Source organism: Eschrichtius robustus, chromosome 17 (assembly GCF_028021215.1).
Source record: "Eschrichtius robustus isolate mEscRob2 chromosome 17, mEscRob2.pri, whole genome shotgun sequence".
In the NCBI taxonomy this organism is placed as follows: domain Eukaryota; kingdom Metazoa; phylum Chordata; class Mammalia; order Artiodactyla; family Eschrichtiidae; genus Eschrichtius; species Eschrichtius robustus.
The window spans coordinates 35588405-35605950 of NC_090840.1; positions in this window are offsets into that span (position 1 = coordinate 35588405).

Genomic DNA, 17546 nt, shown 5'->3' on the forward strand with positions numbered 1-17546 from the left:
GCTAAAAGGAAACTTGACGTGAGTCCTTTACTCAAGGTAGAGCCTTGAATATCCCTGCTGAAATGGAAGCTTGGAGCAGTTTCCTTGAGGCATTAGTTTCAGGTCTGTTTTCTTTTAAGGTTAGTAAGCTTTTCAAGACACCGAGGACCTCGCGTGGGCGCCTTATTCCCTGCAATAACACCTAGTACTGGCAGGCTCCACTGGGCTGCTAAGAAACACCCAGTCCCGGAAACCTTTCCCAGTCACTCTGTGTATTTTGAGTGTAGGGCAACACACTTCACTGTTCCTTGGGAGAGCTAGATTTCCTCAGCACTCCAACAGCTCCAGGAAATGTGTTCTCTCACGTCCTACATGTCATGCAAATTTGCCTCATTGCCTACGCTGAGCGGCACTGAGAAACGAAAACTGCTTCGCACTCCTTCTACAAAGTCATACCTTAAGACCCCATACTTACAGGGGAAATTCGGCTTGCGTTCCTGCTGTAACCAAAGCTCCCTTTTTCCTTTACACTGCAGTGATTTAGAAGAGGCTAAGCCCGAAAGCGTACCTAGAGCTTTCCATGGGAGAGGCAGTTGGCTACTTGCAGAACTCCGTGCCAAGAAAACGTCATTCAGGGAAGGGAGCAGTGTGTAGCTAGAGTTTATATTTACTTCGTAGAAATCACAAGGAGGTAGGCTGCGTGTTTGCTGGAAACGGGGAACTGATGGCACAAGCCTTGCTTTCCCATTTTGAAAGCTGCAGTGATGCTGCCTTGAAGCTACCTAAATACCTGTGTTTTGGACGGCTCTCTAGACGTTGTAGGCAGGGCCCTGGGAAGGGAAGGAGTTTTCTCTAAATCAACAGGGTGCTTTCATAGCCTCGGTGGGAGCTCCTCCTGAAACGCTCTAGGGCTAAAAGGAAGGTTGACGTGAGTCCTTTCCTCAAGGTAAAGCCTTGAATAGCACTGCCGAAATGGAAGCTTGGAGTAGTTTCTTTGAAGCATTAGTTTCAGGTCTGCTTTCTTTTAACGTTAGTACGCCTTTCAAGAAACTGAGGACCTCGCGTGGGTGCCCTATTCCCTGCAAGAACACCGAGTACCAGCAGGCTCCACTGGGCTGCTAAGAAACGACCAGGCCCGGAAACCTTTCCCAGTCACTCTGTGTATGCTGAGTGTAGGGCAACACACTGCACTCTTCCTTGGGAGAGCTAGATTTCCTCAGCACACCAACAGCTCTAGGAAATCTGTTCTCTCATGTCCTAAATGTCATGCAAATCTGCCTCATTGCCCCAGTACGAGCAGCACTGAGAAACCAAAACTGCTTCGCATTCCTTCTACAAAGTCATACTTTAATAGCCCAAACTTACAGGAGAAAGTCGTCTTGTGTTCCTGCTGTAACCAAAGCACAGTTCTTCCTCTTGCAGTGCAGGGTTTTAGAAGAGGCTAAGCCCCGATAGCGTCCCTAGAGCGTTTCTCGGGAGAGGGATTTGTCTAAATGCAGAACGCTGTGCCAGGAAAACTTTATTCAGGGAAGGGACCAGTGTGTAGCTAGAGTGTATATTTACTTGGTAGACATCACAGGAGGTAGGCTGCGTGTTCGCTTGAAACGGGGCCGTGATGGCACAAGCCCTGCTTTCCCATTTTTAAAGCTCCATTCCTGCTGCCTTGAAGCGACCTAAATACCTGTGTTTTGACGTGTCTCTAGTTCCTGTAGGCAGGGCCCTGGGAAGGTAATGAGTTTTCCGTAAATCAACAGAGTGCTTTCATAGCCTGGGTAGGAGCTCCTCCTGAGACGCTCTAGAGCTAAAAGGAAACTTGACGTGAGTCCTTTACTCAAGGTAGAGCCTTGAATATCCCTGACGAAGCTAAGCTTGGAGCAGTTTCCTTGAGGCATTAGTTTCAGGTCTGTTTTCTTTTAAGGTTAGTAAGCCTTTCAAGACACCGAGGACCTCGCGTGGACACCCTATTCCCTGAAAGAACACCGAGTACCGGCAGGCTGCACTGGGCTGCTAAGAAACATCCAGGCCCGGAATCCTTTCCAGTCACTCTGTGTATTTTGAATGTAGGGTAACACACTGCACTCTTCCTTGGGAGAGCCAGATTTCCTCAGCTCTCCAACAGCTCCAGGAAATGTGTTCTCTCACGTCCTACATGGCATGCAAATCTGCATCATTGCCCTAGGCTGAGCGGCACTGAGAAACCCAAACTGCTTGGCATTCGTTCTACAAAGTCATACCTTAAGACCCCATCCTTACAGGAGAAAGTCGACTTGCGTTCCTGCTGTAACCAAAGCACAGTTCTTCCTCTTACACTGAAGGGTTTAGAAGAGGCAAAGCCCCGATAGCATACCTAGAGCGCTCCTTGGGAGAGGCGGTTGGCTACACGCAGAACTCCGTGCCAAATAAACTTTATTCAAGGAAGGGACCAGTGTGTAGCTAGAGTGTATATTTACTTGGTAGAAATCACAAGGAGGTAGGCTGCGTGTTTGCTTGAAACGGGGCCCTGATGGCACAAGCCCTGCTTTCCCATTTTGAAACCTCCATTCATGCTGCCTTGAAGCTACCTAAAAAACAGTTTTAGGACCGGTCTTTATTCACTGTAGGCAGGGCTCTGTGAAGCGAACGACTGTTCTCTACATCAACAGGGTGCTTTCATAGCCTGGGTGGGAGCTTCTCCTGAGACGCTCTAGAGCTAAAAGGAAACTTGACGTGACTCCTTTCCTCAAGGTAAAGCCTTGAATAGCCCTGCCGAAGCTAAGCTTGGAGCACTTTTCTTGAGGCATTAGTTTCAGGTCTGTTGTCTTGTAAGGTTAGTAAGCTTTTCAAGACACCGAGGACCTCGCGTGGGCACCCTATTCCCTGCAAGAACACCGAGTACCGGCAGGCTCCACTGGGTTGCTAAGAAACATCCAGTCCCGGAAACCTTTCCCAGTCACTCTGTGTATTTTGAGTGTAGGGCAACACACTGCTCTCTTCCTTGGGAGAGCTAGATTTCCTCAGCACTCTTAAGGCTCCAGGAAATGTGTTCTCTCATGTCCTCCACGTCATGCAAACCTGCCTCATTGCCCTAGGCTGAAGGGCACTGAGAAACCAAAACTGCTTCGCATTCCTTCCACTAAGTCATAGCTTAAGGCCCCATTCTTACAGGAGAAAGTCGGCTTGCCTTCCTGCTGTAACCAAAGCACCGTTCTTCCTCTTACACTGCAGGCTTTTAGAAGAAGCTAAGCGCGATAGCATACCTAGAGAGCTCCTTGGGGGAGGCGGTTGGCTACAAGCAGAACTCCGTGCCAAATACACTTTATTCAAGGAAGGGACTAGCTTGTAGCCAGAGTGTATATTTACTTGGTAGAAATCACAAGGAGGTAGGCTGCGTGTTCGCTGGAAACGGTGACCTGATGGCACAAACCTGGCTTTCCCATTTTGAATGCTCCATTCATGCTGCCTTGAAGATACCTAAATAACAGTTTTAGGACGTGTCTTTAGTCACTGTAGGCAGGGCTCTGGGAAGGGAACGAGTGTTCTCTACATCAACAGGGTGCTTTTATAGCCTGGGTGGGAGCCTCTCCTGAGAAGCTCTAGAGCTAAAAGGAAACATGACGTGAGTCCTTTCCGCAAGGTAAAGCCTTGAATAGCCCTGCCGAAGCTAAGCTTGGAGCAGTTTCCTTGAGGCATGAGTTTCAGGTCTGTTTTCTTTTAAGGTTAGTAAGCTTTTCAAGACACCGAGGACCTCGCGTGGGCGCCCTATTCCCTGCAAGAACACCGAGTACCTTCAGGCTCCACTGGGCTGCTAAGAACTATCCAGGCCCAGAAACCTTTCCCAGTCACTCTGTGTATTTTGAGTGTAGGGAAACACACTGCACTCTTCCTTGGGAGAGCTAGATTTCCTCAGCACTCTTATGGCTCCAGGAAATGTGTTCTCTGATGTCCTCCACGTCATGCAAACCTGCCTCATTGCCCTAGGCTGAAGGGCACTGAGAAACCAAAACTGCTTCGCATTCCTTCCACAAAGTCATACCTTAAGACCCCATCCTTACAGGAGAAAGTCGGCTTGCGTTCCTTCTATAACCAAAGCACAGTTCTTCCTCTTACACGGCAGCGTTTTAGAAGAAGCTAAGCGCGATAGCATACCTAGAGCGCTCCTTGGGGGAGGCGGTTGGCTACACGCAGAACTCTGTGCCAAATAAACTTTATTCAAGGAAGGGACCAGTGTGTAGCTTGAGGGTACATTTACTTGGTAGAAATCACAAGGAGGTAGGCTGCGTGTTCGCTGGAAACGGGGACCTGATGGCACAAGACTTGCTTTCCCATTTGGAATGCTCCATTCATGATGCCTTCAAGCTACCTAAATAACAGTTTTAGGACGGGTCTCTAGTCACTGTAGGCACGGCTCTGGGAAGGGAACGAGTGTTCTCTACATCAACAGGGTGCTTTCATAGCCTGGGTGGGAGCCTCTCCTGAGACGCTCTAGAGCTAAAAGGAAACTTGACGTGAGTCCTTTACTCAAGGTAAAGCCTTGAAATATCCCTGACGAAGCTAAGCTTGGAGCAGTTTCCTTGAGGCATTTGTTTCAGGTCTGTTTTCTTTTAAGGTTAGTAAGCTTTTCAAGACACCGAGGACCTCGCGTGGACACCCTATTCCCTGCAAGAACACCGAGTACCGGCAGGCTGCACTGGGCTGCTAAGAAACATCCAGGCCTGGAAACCTTTCCCAGTCACTCTGTGTATTTTGAGTGCAGGGTAACACACTGCACTCTTCCTTGGGAGAGCTAGATTTCCTCAGCACTAAAAGAGCTCCAGGAAATCTGTTCTCTCACGTCCTACATGTCATGCCAATCTGACTCATTGCCCTAGGCTGAGCGGCACTTGGAAACCAAAACTGCTTCGCATTCCTTCTACAAATTCATACCTTAAGACCCCATACTTACAAGAGAAAATCGGCTTGCCTTCCTGCTGTAACCAAAGCACAGTTCTTCCTCTTACACTGCAGGGTTTTAGAAGAGGCTAAGCCCCGATAGTGTCCCTAGAGCGTTTCTCGGGCGAGGCAGTTGGCTACACGCAGAACTCCATGCCAAGAAAAGGTTATTCAGGGAAGGGAGAAGTGTGTACCTAGAGTGTATACTTACTTGGTAGAAATCACAAGGTGGTAGGCTGCGTGTTTGCTGGAAAAGGGGACCTAATGGCACAAGCCTTGCTTTCCCATTTTGATAACTCCTCTCATGCTGCCTTGAAGCTACCTAAATAACAGTGTTTTGGACGGGTCTCTAGTGACTGTAGTCAGGGATTTGGGAAGCTAACGAGTTTTCTCTAAATTAACAGAGTGCTTTCATTGCCGTGGTGGGAGCTCTTCCTGAGACACTCTCGAGCAAAATGAAACTTGACGTGAGTCCTTTCCTCAAGATCAAGCCTTGAGTAGAGCTGCCAAAGCGGAAGCTTGGAGCAGTTTCCTTGAGGCATTAGTTTCAGGTCTGCTTTCTTTTAACGTTAGTACGCTTTTCAAGACACTGAGGACCTCGCGTGGGCACCCTATTCCCTGCAAGAACACCGAGTACCGGCAGGCTCCACTGGGCTACTAAGCAATATCCAGGCCCGGAAAACTTTCCCAGTCACTCTATGTATGCTGAGTGTAGGGCAAGAAACTGCACTCTTCCTTGGGAGAGCTACATTTCCTCAGCACTCCAACAGCTCTAGGAAATCTGTTCTCTCACGTCCTACATGTCATGCAAATCTGCCTCATTGCCTAGGCTGAGCAGCACTGAGAATCCAAAACTGCTTGGCATTCCTTCTACAAAGTCATACCTTAAGACCCCATACTTACAGGAAAAAGGCGGCTTGCGTTCCTGCTGTAACCAAAGCAAAGTTCTTCCTCTTACAATGCAGGGTTTTAGAACAGCCTAAGCCCCGATAGCGTCCCTAGAGCGTTCCTCGGGAGAGGCATTTGGCTACACGCAGAACGCCGTACCAAGAAAACTTTATTCAGGGAAGGGACCAGTGTGTAGCTAGAGTGTATATTTACTTGGTAGAAATCAGAAGGAAGTAGGCTGCGTGTCCGCTGGAAACTTGGACCTGATGGCACAAGCCTTGCTTTCCCATTTTGAAAGCTCCATTCATGCTGCCTTGAAGCGACCTAAATACCTGTGTTTTGGACGGGTCTCTAGTCACTGTAGGCAGGGCTCTGGGAAGGTAACGAGTTATCTCTAAATCAACAGGGTGCTTTCATAGCCTGGGTGGGAGCTCCTCCTGAGACGCTCTAGAGCTAAAAGGAAACTTGACGTGAGTCCTTTACTCAAGGTAGAGCCTTGAATATCCCTGCTGAAATGGAAGCTTGGAGCAGTTTCCTTGAGGCATTAGTTTCAGGTCTGTTTTCTTTTAAGGTTAGTAAGCTTTTCAAGACACCGAGGACCTCGCGTGGGCGCCTTATTCCCTGCAATAACACCTAGTACTGGCAGGCTCCACTGGGCTGCTAAGAAACACCCAGTCCCGGAAACCTTTCCCAGTCACTCTGTGTATTTTGAGTGTAGGGCAACACACTTCACTGTTCCTTGGGAGAGCTAGATTTCCTCAGCACTCCAACAGCTCCAGGAAATGTGTTCTCTCACGTCCTACATGTCATGCAAATTTGCCTCATTGCCTACGCTGAGCGGCACTGAGAAACGAAAACTGCTTCGCACTCCTTCTACAAAGTCATACCTTAAGACCCCATACTTACAGGGGAAATTCGGCTTGCGTTCCTGCTGTAACCAAAGCTCCCTTTTTCCTTTACACTGCAGTGATTTAGAAGAGGCTAAGCCCGAAAGCGTACCTAGAGCTTTCCATGGGAGAGGCAGTTGGCTACTTGCAGAACTCCGTGCCAAGAAAACGTCATTCAGGGAAGGGAGCAGTGTGTAGCTAGAGTTTATATTTACTTCGTAGAAATCACAAGGAGGTAGGCTGCGTGTTTGCTGGAAACGGGGAACTGATGGCACAAGCCTTGCTTTCCCATTTTGAAAGCTGCAGTGATGCTGCCTTGAAGCTACCTAAATACCTGTGTTTTGGACGGCTCTCTAGACGTTGTAGGCAGGGCCCTGGGAAGGGAAGGAGTTTTCTCTAAATCAACAGGGTGCTTTCATAGCCTCGGTGGGAGCCCCTCCTGAAACGCTCTAGGGCTAAAAGGAAGGTTGACGTGAGTCCTTTCCTCAAGGTAAAGCCTTGAATAGCACTGCCGAAATGGAAGCTTGGAGTAGTTTCTTTGAAGCATTAGTTTCAGGTCTGCTTTCTTTTAACATTAGTACGCCTTTCAAGAAACTGAGGACCTCGCGTGGGTGCCCTATTCCCTGCAAGAACACCGAGTACCAGCAGGCTCCACTGGGCTGCTAAGAAACGACCAGGCCCGGAAACCTTTCCCAGTCACTCTGTGTATGCTGAGTGTAGGGCAACACACTGCACTCTTCCTTGGGAGAGCTAGATTTCCTCAGCACACCAACAGCTCTAGGAAATCTGTTCTCTCATGTCCTAAATGTCATGCAAATCTGCCTCATTGCCCCAGTACGAGCAGCACTGAGAAACCAAAACTGCTTCGCATTCCTTCTACAAAGTCATACTTTAATAGCCCAAACTTACAGGAGAAAGTCGTCTTGTGTTCCTGCTGTAACCAAAGCACAGTTCTTCCTCTTGCAGTGCAGGGTTTTAGAAGAGGCTAAGCCCCGATAGCGTCCCTAGAGCGTTTCTCGGGAGAGGGATTTGTCTAAATGCAGAACGCTGTGCCAGGAAAACTTTATTCAGGGAAGGGACCAGTGTGTAGCTAGAGTGTATATTTACTTGGTAGACATCACAGGAGGTAGGCTGCGTGTTCGCTTGAAACGGGGCCGTGATGGCACAAGCCCTGCTTTCCCATTTTTAAAGCTCCATTCCTGCTGCCTTGAAGCGACCTAAATACCTGTGTTTTGACGTGTCTCTAGTTCCTGTAGGCAGGGCCCTGGGAAGGTAATGAGTTTTCCGTAAATCAACAGAGTGCTTTCATAGCCTGGGTAGGAGCTCCTCCTGAGACGCTCTAGAGCTAAAAGGAAACTTGACGTGAGTCCTTTACTCAAGGTAGAGCCTTGAATATCCCTGACGAAGCTAAGCTTGGAGCAGTTTCCTTGAGGCATTAGTTTCAGGTCTGTTTTCTTTTAAGGTTAGTAAGCCTTTCAAGACACCGAGGACCTCGCGTGGACACCCTATTCCCTGAAAGAACACCGAGTACCGGCAGGCTGCACTGGGCTGCTAAGAAACATCCAGGCCCGGAATCCTTTCCAGTCACTCTGTGTATTTTGAATGTAGGGTAACACACTGCACTCTTCCTTGGGAGAGCCAGATTTCCTCAGCTCTCCAACAGCTCCAGGAAATGTGTTCTCTCACGTCCTACATGGCATGCAAATCTGCATCATTGCCCTAGGCTGAGCGGCACTGAGAAACCCAAACTGCTTGGCATTCGTTCTACAAAGTCATACCTTAAGACCCCATCCTTACAGGAGAAAGTCGACTTGCGTTCCTGCTGTAACCAAAGCACAGTTCTTCCTCTTACACTGAAGGGTTTAGAAGAGGCAAAGCCCCGATAGCATACCTAGAGCGCTCCTTGGGAGAGGCGGTTGGCTACACGCAGAACTCCGTGCCAAATAAACTTTATTCAAGGAAGGGACCAGTGTGTAGCTAGAGTGTATATTTACTTGGTAGAAATCACAAGGAGGTAGGCTGCGTGTTCGCTTGAAACGGGGCCCTGATGGCACAAGCCCTGCTTTCCCATTTTGAAACCTCCATTCATGCTGCCTTGAAGCTACCTAAAAAACAGTTTTAGGACCGGTCTTTATTCACTGTAGGCAGGGCTCTGTGAAGCGAACGACTGTTCTCTACATCAACAGGGTGCTTTCATAGCCTGGGTGGGAGCTTCTCCTGAGACGCTCTAGAGCTAAAAGGAAACTTGACGTGACTCCTTTCCTCAAGGTAAAGCCTTGAATAGCCCTGCCGAAGCTAAGCTTGGAGCACTTTTCTTGAGGCATTAGTTTCAGGTCTGTTGTCTTTTAAGGTTAGTAAGCTTTTCAAGACACCGAGGACCTCGCGTGGGCACCCTATTCCCTGCAAGAACACCGAGTACCGGCAGGCTCCACTGGGTTGCTAAGAAACATCCAGTCCCGGAAACCTTTCCCAGTCACTCTGTGTATTTTGAGTGTAGGGCAACACACTGCTCTCTTCCTTGGGAGAGCTAGATTTCCTCAGCACTCTTAAGGCTCCAGGAAATGTGTTCTCTCATGTCCTCCACGTCATGCAAACCTGCCTCATTGCCCTAGGCTGAAGGGCACTGAGAAACCAAAACTGCTTCGCATTCCTTCCACTAAGTCATAGCTTAAGGCCCCATTCTTACAGGAGAAAGTCGGCTTGCCTTCCTGCTGTAACCAAAGCACCGTTCTTCCTCTTACACTGCAGGTTTTAGAAGAAGCTAAGCGCGATAGCATACCTAGAGAGCTCCTTGGGGGAGGCGGTTGGCTACAAGCAGAACTCCGTGCCAAATACACTTTATTCAAGGAAGGGACTAGTTTGTAGCCAGAGTGTATATTTACTTGGTAGAAATCACAAGGAGGTAGGCTGCGTGTTCGCTGGAAACGGTGACCTGATGGCACAAACCTGGCTTTCCCATTTTGAATGCTCCATTCATGCTGCCTTGAAGATACCTAAATAACAGTTTTAGGACGTGTCTTTAGTCACTGTAGGCAGGGCTCTGGGAAGGGAACGAGTGTTCTCTACATCAACAGGGTGCTTTTATAGCCTGGGTGGGAGCCTCTCCTGAGAAGCTCTAGAGCTAAAAGGAAACATGACGTGAGTCCTTTCCGCAAGGTAAAGCCTTGAATAGCCCTGCCGAAGCTAAGCTTGGAGCAGTTTCCTTGAGGCATGAGTTTCAGGTCTGTTTTCTTTTAAGGTTAGTAAGCTTTTCAAGACACCGAGGACCTCGCGTGGGCGCCCTATTCCCTGCAAGAACACCGAGTACCTTCAGGCTCCACTGGGCTGCTAAGAACTATCCAGGCCCAGAAACCTTTCCCAGTCACTCTGTGTATTTTGAGTGTAGGGAAACACACTGCACTCTTCCTTGGGAGAGCTAGATTTCCTCAGCACTCTTATGGCTCCAGGAAATGTGTTCTCTGATGTCCTCCACGTCATGCAAACCTGCCTCATTGCCCTAGGCTGAAGGGCACTGAGAAACCAAAACTGCTTCGCATTCCTTCCACAAAGTCATACCTTAAGACCCCATCCTTACAGGAGAAAGTCGGCTTGCGTTCCTTCTATAACCAAAGCACAGTTCTTCCTCTTACACGGTAGCGTTTTAGAAGAAGCCCAGCGCGATAGCATACCTAGAGCGCTCCTTGGGGGAGGCGGTTGGCTACACGCAGAACTCTGTGCCAAATAAACTTTATTCAAGGAAGGGACCAGTGTGTAGCTTGAGGGTACATTTACTTGGTAGAAATCACAAGGAGGTAGGCTGTGTGTTCGCTGGAAACGGGGACCTGATGGCACAAGACTTGCTTTCCCATTTGGAATGCTCCATTCATGATGCCTTCAAGCTACCTAAATAACAGTTTTAGGACGGGTCTCTAGTCACTGTAGGCACGGCTCTGGGAAGGGAACGAGTGTTCTCTACATCAACAGGGTGCTTTCATGGCCTGGGTGGGAGCCTCTCCTGAGACGCTCTAGAGCTAAAAGGAAACTTGACGTGAGTCCTTTACTCAAGGTAAAGCCTTGAAATATCCCTGACGAAGCTAAGCTTGGAGCAGTTTCCTTGAGGCATTAGTTTCAGGTCTGTTTTCTTTTAAGGTTAGTAAGCTTTTCAAGACACCGAGGACCTCGCGTGGACACCCTATTCCCTGCAAGAACACCGAGTACCGGCAGGCTGCACTGGGCTGCTAAGAAACATCCAGGCCTGGAAACCTTTCCCAGTCACTCTGTGTATTTTGAGTGCAGGGTAACACACTGCACTCTTCCTTGGGAGAGCTAGATTTCCTCAGCACTAAAAGAGCTCCAGGAAATCTGTTCTCTCACGTCCTACATGTCATGCCAATCTGACTCATTGCCCTAGGCTGAGCGGCACTTGGAAACCAAAACTGCTTCGCATTCCTTCTACAAATTCATACCTTAAGACCCCATACTTACAAGAGAAAATCGGCTTGCCTTCCTGCTGTAACCAAAGCACAGTTCTTCCTCTTACACTGCAGGGTTTTAGAAGAGGCTAAGCCCCGATAGTGTCCCTAGAGCGTTTCTCGGGTGAGGCAGTTGGCTACACGCAGAACTCCATGCCAAGAAAAGGTTATTCAGGGAAGGGAGAAGTGTGTACCTAGAGTGTATACTTACTTGGTAGAAATCACAAGGTGGTAGGCTGCGTGTTTGCTGGAAAAGGGGACCTAATGGCACAAGCCTTGCTTTCCCATTTTGATAACTCCTCTCATGCTGCCTTGAAGCTACCTAAATAACAGTGTTTTGGACGGGTCTCTAGTGACTGTAGTCAGGGATTTGGGAAGCTAACGAGTTTTCTCTAAATTAACAGAGTGCTTTCATTGCCGTGGTGGGAGCTCTTCCTGAGACACTCTCGAGCAAAATGAAACTTGACGTGAGTCCTTTCCTCAAGATCAAGCCTTGAGTAGAGCTGCCAAAGCGGAAGCTTGGAGCAGTTTCCTTGAGGCATTAGTTTCAGGTCTGCTTTCTTTTAACGTTAGTACGCTTTTCAAGACACTGAGGACCTCGCGTGGGCACCCTATTCCCTGCAAGAACACCGAGTACCGGCAGGCTCCACTGGGCTACTAAGCAATATCCAGGCCCGGAAAACTTTCCCAGTCACTCTATGTATGCTGAGTGTAGGGCAAGAAACTGCACTCTTCCTTGGGAGAGCTACATTTCCTCAGCACTCCAACAGCTCTAGGAAATCTGTTCTCTCACGTCCTACATGTCATGCAAATCTGCCTCATTGCCTAGGCTGAGCAGCACTGAGAATCCAAAACTGCTTGGCATTCCTTCTACAAAGTCACACCTTAAGACCCCATACTTACAGGAAAAAGGCGGCTTGCGTTCCTGCTGTAACCAAAGCAAAGTTCTTCCTCTTACAATGCAGGGTTTTAGAACAGCCTAAGCCCCGATAGCGTCCCTAGAGCGTTCCTCGGGAGAGGCATTTGGCTACACGCAGAACGCCGTACCAAGAAAACTTTATTCAGGGAAGGGACCAGTGTGTAGCTAGAGTGTATATTTACTTGGTAGAAATCAGAAGGAAGTAGGCTGCGTGTCCGCTGGAAACTTGGACCTGATGGCACAAGCCTTGCTTTCCCATTTTGAAAGCTCCATTCATGCTGCCTTGAAGCGACCTAAATACCTGTGTTTTGGACGGGTCTCTAGTCACTGTAGGCAGGGCTCTGGGAAGGTAACGAGTTATCTCTAAATCAACAGGGTGCTTTCATAGCCTGGGTGGGAGCTCCTCCTGAGACGCTCTAGAGCTAAAAGGAAACTTGACGTGAGTCCTTTCCTCAAGGTAGAGCCTTGAATATCCCTGCTGAAATGGAAGCTTGGAGCAGTTTCCTTGAGGCATTAGTTTCAGGTCTGTTTTCTTTTAAGGTTAGTAAGCTTTTCAAGACACCGAGGACCTCGCGTGGGCACCTTATTCCCTGCAATAACACCTAGTACTGGCAGGCTCCACTGGGCTGCTAAGAAACACCCAGTCCCGGAAACCTTTCCCAGTCACTCTGTGTATTTTGAGTGTAGGGCAACACACTTCACTGTTCCTTGGGAGAGCTAGATTTCCTCAGCACTCCAACAGCTCCAGGAAATGTGTTCTCTCACGTCCTACATGTCATGCAAATTTGCCTCATTGCCTACGCTGAGCGGCACTGAGAAACGAAAACTGCTTCGCACTCCTTCTACAAAGTCATACCTTAAGACCCCATACTTACAGGGGAAATTCGGCTTGCGTTCCTGCTGTAACCAAAGCTCCCTTTTTCCTTTACACTGCAGTGATTTAGAAGAGGCTAAGCCCGAAAGCGTACCTAGAGCTTTCCATGGGAGAGGCAGTTGGCTACTTGCAGAACTCCGTGCCAAGAAAACGTCATTCAGGGAAGGGAGCAGTGTGTAGCTAGAGTTTATATTTACTTCGTAGAAATCACAAGGAGGTAGGCTGCGTGTTTGCTGGAAACGGGGAACTGATGGCACAAGCCTTGCTTTCCCATTTTGAAAGCTGCAGTGATGCTGCCTTGAAGCTACCTAAATACCTGTGTTTTGGACGGCTCTCTAGACGTTGTAGGCAGGGCCCTGGGAAGGGAAGGAGTTTTCTCTAAATCAACAGGGTGCTTTCATACCCTCGGTGGGAGCCCCTCCTGAAACGCTCTAGGGCTAAAAGGAAGGTTGACGTGAGTCCTTTCCTCAAGGTAAAGCCTTGAATAGCACTGCCGAAATGGAAGCTTGGAGTAGTTTCTTTGAAGCATTAGTTTCAGGTCTGCTTTCTTTTAACGTTAGTACGCCTTTCAAGAAACTGAGGACCTCGCGTGGGTGCCCTATTCCCTGCAAGAACACCGAGTACCAGCAGGCTCCACTGGGCTGCTAAGAAACGACCAGGCCCGGAAACCTTTCCCAGTCACTCTGTGTATGCTGAGTGTAGGGCAACACACTGCACTCTTCCTTGGGAGAGCTAGATTTCCTCAGCACACCAACAGCTCTAGGAAATCTGTTCTCTCATGTCCTAAATGTCATGCAAATCTGCCTCATTGCCCCAGTACGAGCAGCACTGAGAAACCAAAACTGCTTCGCATTCCTTCTACAAAGTCATACTTTAATAGCCCAAACTTACAGGAGAAAGTCGTCTTGTGTTCCTGCTGTAACCAAAGCACAGTTCTTCCTCTTGCAGTGCAGGGTTTTAGAAGAGGCTAAGCCCCGATAGCGTCCCTAGAGCGTTTCTCGGGAGAGGGATTTGTCTAAATGCAGAACGCTGTGCCAGGAAAACTTTATTCAGGGAAGGGACCAGTGTGTAGCTAGAGTGTATATTTACTTGGTAGACATCACAGGAGGTAGGCTGCGTGTTCGCTTGAAACGGGGCCGTGATGGCACAAGCCCTGCTTTCCCATTTTTAAAGCTCCATTCCTGCTGCCTTGAAGCGACCTAAATACCTGTGTTTTGACGTGTCTCTAGTTCCTGTAGGCAGGGCCCTGGGAAGGTAATGAGTTTTCCGTAAATCAACAGAGTGCTTTCATAGCCTGGGTAGGAGCTCCTCCTGAGACGCTCTAGAGCTAAAAGGAAACTTGACGTGAGTCCTTTACTCAAGGTAGAGCCTTGAATATCCCTGACGAAGCTAAGCTTGGAGCAGTTTCCTTGAGGCATTAGTTTCAGGTCTGTTTTCTTTTAAGGTTAGTAAGCCTTTCAAGACACCGAGGACCTCGCGTGGACACCCTATTCCCTGAAAGAACACCGAGTACCGGCAGGCTGCACTGGGCTGCTAAGAAACATCCAGGCCCGGAATCCTTTCCAGTCACTCTGTGTATTTTGAATGTAGGGTAACACACTGCACTCTTCCTTGGGAGAGCCAGATTTCCTCAGCTCTCCAACAGCTCCAGGAAATGTGTTCTCTCACGTCCTACATGGCATGCAAATCTGCATCATTGCCCTAGGCTGAGCGGCACTGAGAAACCCAAACTGCTTGGCATTCGTTCTACAAAGTCATACCTTAAGACCCCATCCTTACAGGAGAAAGTCGACTTGCGTTCCTGCTGTAACCAAAGCACAGTTCTTCCTCTTACACTGAAGGGTTTAGAAGAGGCAAAGCCCCGATAGCATACCTAGAGCGCTCCTTGGGAGAGGCGGTTGGCTACACGCAGAACTCCGTGCCAAATAAACTTTATTCAAGGAAGGGACCAGTGTGTAGCTAGAGTGTATATTTACTTGGTAGAAATCACAAGGAGGTAGGCTGCGAGTTCGCTTGAAACGGGGCCCTGATGGCACAAGCCCTGCTTTCCCATTTTGAAACCTCCATTCATGCTGCCTTGAAGCTACCTAAAAAACAGTTTTAGGACCGGTCTTTATTCACTGTAGGCAGGGCTCTGTGAAGCGAACGACTGTTCTCTACATCAACAGGGTGCTTTCATAGCCTGGGTGGGAGCTTCTCCTGAGACGCTCTAGAGCTAAAAGGAAACTTGACGTGACTCCTTTCCTCAAGGTAAAGCCTTGAATAGCCCTACCGAAGCTAAGCTTGGAGCACTTTTCTTGAGGCATTAGTTTCAGGTCTGTTGTCTTTTAAGGTTAGTAAGCTTTTCAAGACACCGAGGACCTCGCGTGGGCACCCTATTCCCTGCAAGAACACCGAGTACCGGCAGGCTCCACTGGGTTGCTAAGAAACATCCAGTCCCGGAAACCTTTCCCAGTCACTCTGTGTATTTTGAGTGTAGGGCAACACACTGCTCTCTTCCTTGGGAGAGCTAGATTTCCTCAGCACTCTTAAGGCTCCAGGAAATGTGTTCTCTCATGTCCTCCACGTCATGCAAACCTGCCTCATTGCCCTAGGCTGAAGGGCACTGAGAAACCAAAACTGCTTCGCATTCCTTCCACTAAGTCATAGCTTAAGGCCCCATTCTTACAGGAGAAAGTCGGCTTGCCTTCCTGCTGTAACCAAAGCACCGTTCTTCCTCTTACACTGCAGGCTTTTAGAAGAAGCTAAGCGCGATAGCATACCTAGAGAGCTCCTTGGGGGAGGCGGTTGGCTACAAGCAGAACTCCGTGCCAAATACACTTTATTCAAGGAAGGGACTAGTTTGTAGCCAGAGTGTATATTTACTTGGTAGAAATCACAAGGAGGTAGGCTGCGTGTTCGCTGGAAACGGTGACCTGATGGCACAAACCTGGCTTTCCCATTTTGAATGCTCCATTCATGCTGCCTTGAAGATACCTAAATAACAGTTTTAGGACGTGTCTTTAGTCACTGTAGGCAGGGCTCTGGGAAGGGAACGAGTGTTCTCTACATCAACAGGGTGCTTTTATAGCCTGGGTGGGAGCTTCTCCTGAAACGCTCTAGAGCTAAAAGGAAACTTGACGAGAGTCTTTTCCTCAAGGTAAAGCCTTGAATAGCCCTGCCAAAGCTAAGTTTGGAGCAGTTTCCTTGAGGCATGAGTTTCAGGTCTGTTTTCTTTTAAGGTTAGTAAGCTTTTCAAGACACCGAGGACCTCGCGTGGGCACCCTATTCCCTGCAAGAACACCGAGTACCGGCAGGCTCCACTGGGCTGCTAAGAAACATCCAGGCCCGGAAACCTTTCCCAGTCACTCTGTGTATTTTGAGTGTAGGGCAACACACTGCACTCTTCCTTGGGAGAGCTAGATTTCCTCAGCACTGTTATGGCTCCAGGAAATGTGTTCTCTCATGTCCTCCACGTCATGCAAACCTGCCTCATTGCCCTGGGCTGAAGGGCACTGAGAAACCAAAACTGCTTCGCATTCCTCCACAATCATAGCTTAGGACACCATCCTTACAGGAGAAAGTCGGCTTGCGTTTCTGTTGTAACCAAAGCGCAATTCTTCCTCTTACACGGCAGGGTTTTAGAAGAAGCCCAACGCGATAGCATACCTAGAGCGCTGCTTGGGGGAGGCGGTTGGCTACACGCAGAACTCCGTGCCAAATAAACTTTATTTAAGGAAGGGACCAGTTTGTAGCCAGAGTGTATATTTACTTGGTAGAAATCACAAGGAGGTAGGCTGCGTGTTCGCTGGAAACGGGGACCTGATGGCACAAGCCTTGCTTTCCCATTTTGAATTCTCCATTCATGCTGCCTTGAAGCTACCTAAATAACAGTTTTAGGACGGGTCTCTATTCACTGTAGGCAGGGCCCTGGGAAGGGAACGAGTGTTCTCTCCATCAACAGGGTGCTTTCATAGCCTGGGTGGGCGCCTCTCCTGAGAAGCTCTAGAGCTAAAAGGAAACATGACGTGAGTCCTTTCCGCAAGGTAAAGCCTTGAATAGCCCTGCCGAAGCTAAGTTTGGAGCAGTTTCCTTGAGGCATTAGTTTCAGGTCTGTTTTCTTTTAAGGTTAGTAAGCTTTTCAAGACAGCGAGGACCTCGCGTGGGCACCCTATTCCCTGCAAGAACACCGAGTACCGGCAGGCTCCACTGGGCTGCTAAGAAACATCCAGGCCCGGAAACCTTTCACAGTCACTCTCTGTATTTTGAGTGTAGGGCAACACACTGCACTGTTCCTTGGGAGAGCTAGATTTCCTCAGCCCTCTTATGGCTCCAGGGAATGTGTTCTCTCATGTCCTCCACGTCATGCAAACCTGCCTCATTGCCCTGGGCTGAAGGGCACTGAGAAACCAAAGCTGCTTCGCATTCCTTCCACAAAGTCATACCTTAAGGCCCCATCCTTACAGGAGAAAGTCGGCTTGCCTTCCTGCTGTAAACAAAGCACAGTTCTTCCTCTTACACTACATGGTTTTAGAAGAAGCCCAGCGCGATAGCATACCTAGAGCGCTCCTTGGGGGAGGCGGTTGGCTACACGCAGAACTCCGTGCCAAATAAACTTTATTTAAGGAAGGGACCAGTTTGTAGCCAGAGTGTATATTTAC